Source organism: Phoenix dactylifera, chromosome 4 (assembly GCF_051530095.1).
Source record: "Phoenix dactylifera cultivar Ajwa chromosome 4, Ajwa_hap1_PhDact_Kaust_v1.1, whole genome shotgun sequence".
NCBI lineage: Eukaryota > Viridiplantae > Streptophyta > Magnoliopsida > Arecales > Arecaceae > Phoenix > Phoenix dactylifera.
In genome coordinates, this window is record NC_143193.1 from 28,903,005 (window position 1) to 28,905,516 (window position 2,512).

A 2,512-nucleotide genomic window follows, 5' to 3' on the forward strand; every position below is an offset into this window, starting at 1 on the left:
TAATTTTTTTTAATTTTTCTTTTGGTCTTATTTGATCAGGAATCGAAGAAAAAATCTAGGATGATCAAAAGGAGAATAGCTGGAAAAGGAATGCTTTAGAGATTTGCTTAAAAAATTTTAAATTGCTGGGAAAATTTTCTTTGGTAACCTCTAAACCTTTCTTATTTAAATTAATTATTAGCTTGAAATTTTGTGGTGATTGTTTGATTTTAATTTCAGCAAAAGTGTGAATACATGCTTGATACACATACACAAATTAATCCGCACATAGTAAGGGCAATCACCCCAACAAGATAAGAGCCAGATTTCATCACCGGATTCTTGCCCAACTTAGGTGAACTCAATCTCACATAGTGTCACTTTAATTAAAATCAATTAGACGTTGGCTCCTAGGAACATTCGAGCTCAATAGGACGAAGATCACCAAAAGTTGCACCAATTTCGCTCTGTGGCTTAGTTGATATCTAGGCAAGCTTTGTCCCCATAAGGAAGACAGTTCATCTATTCGAGACAAGTAGATTTTAAGTGGGACCTTTGCGAATGCATCGTGACCCCTCCACTTACCTGGGAGCTTACCTGGTCAACTCGGTTCATTAGACCGGATTGGAGGCTTAGGTGCCCTCTTCAAACTAGTTAGGAGCTGTTTAGTGATTTTAGGACAAATACAAGGATTGATGTGTTTATCTTTTATTGCATGCTTGACTGATCAAGTACTAGTGTATGCAAGGGAGTCGTTCTAGAGTACGTGACCTATTACCTTTTGACCCTGAAATAGAACGGACCCTTAGGAATATTCGAGCTGAGATCAGAATATTAGAATCATCCCCACCTCCTGAGATGGCTGAAGAACAATCCAAACTCCTGAGGGAGTACTTTACTCCCACCATTTACACTTCCCCATCTTGCATTCGATTACCTGAGGTAGCAGTGGTACAATATGAAATAAAGTCTAGTGTGATCCAAATGTTCCCATCTTTTTATGGGCTCACCAACGAAGAACCATATAAACACCTAGATGAATTTCTTGAGATTTGCACCACTGTCAAGATTCAGAACTTCACTGATGATGCTCTGAAACTTAGATTATTCCCTTTCTCCCTTAAAGATAGAGTCAAACAATGGCTGAATTCTTTAGAAGCTAACTCGATTCGTTCTTGGGATCAAATGCAACAAGAATTCCTTAAAAAATACTTTCCCATAGGAAGAACGAACCAGTTTAGACGTGCCATTACAAGCTTCTCCCAAACCGAGGGAGAAGAATTTCATAAAACTTGGGAGAGATTTCAGAACCTAATCCTTAAATGCCCTCATCATCAAATACCTAAGTGGCAGCTAGTGCAATATTTTTATGACGGTTTGACTGAACTAAACCGTCAGATGATCGATGCTGCATGCGAGGGGACATTCATGCTTCAAAATGAGCATGAAGCATGGCAATTATTTGAAAATCTTAATGAAAACTCCCTCCACCATGCTTCCTGTTCTCGTCAAGCACCCCCAAGTTCTCAAAGAAAAGGGACCATTTGTGAAATAAGTCATTCCATGGACCTGTCTAGCAAGGTAGATGCATTGTCCCATAAGATTGATCAATTGATGATAGGAGGACATTTCGTTAGCTCTTTCCAAGCACAAGTGTGTGCCATCTGTTCTAGCCCATCACACCCTATTCATGAGTGCCCCTCAGCACCCCAATTTCCCGAACTCGTGCAAGAACACATCAATGCTGCCCAAACACAGCCCAGATCGGGTAATGACCCATTTTCTAATACATATAACCCGGGATGGAGGAATCATCCAAATTTTTTTTGGAGGCAGCAAGCTTCGAATACTGCCCAACCCTGCTTCCAAAATTTTCAAAACCCTCAGAATTTTCATCTCTACCATCCCTCAACTCAATTTCAACACCCTCCTCCTCGAACCTAAAGAAATACAGCCTTTGAGGAGAAAGTGTTGACTGCCCTTCAAGGTTTGGAGGCAAACACACAACTATTGCACTCTCACACGCAATCAATTGCTAAGCTAGAATCCCAAATGGGTCAACTAGCCAATGCATTAACAAGCGAGAGGAAGGTAAGCTTCCAAGTCAACCAATGAATAATCCAAGGGGACAATACGTGGCTCAAGAAACTCGACTAAATCATGAGCAAGCAAATGCTTTGACTATCCTGAGGAGTGGACGTATAATAGATAATAAGGTTGGGAAGGGTAACAATAAGGAAGGTGAAGAAGAGGAGAGGAATATATCACATGAAAATCCAAAACTTTCTCCAGCTAGTCCACCATCTGCCACAAGCCACATTTTAAAGGCCCCATTCCCTGAAGCACTTAATGCACCCTCTTCCTTTGGCAAGAAAGGAACTTCACTAGAAGAGATGATCGATGTCTTCAAACAAGTTAAAATCCACCTTCCGCTCCTTGATGCCATCAAACAAGTTTCCTCCTATGCAAAATTTCTCAAAGACCTGTGCACCCAAAAGCGAAAATCTAGGACACATGTGCCTAAAAAGATCCT

General features: G+C 40.6%; 1 non-coding gene across 1 annotated transcript; it reads right to left on the reverse strand.

Annotated features, from left to right (window-relative positions):
- Positions 1-1,213: 1,213 nt before the first annotated feature.
- LOC120106768 (small nucleolar RNA R71) lies at positions 1,214-1,319 on the reverse strand. Its single transcript, XR_005508804.2, has one exon. It is a non-coding gene; the product is annotated as a small nucleolar RNA R71 (small nucleolar RNA).
- Positions 1,320-2,512: the final 1,193 nt, after the last annotated feature.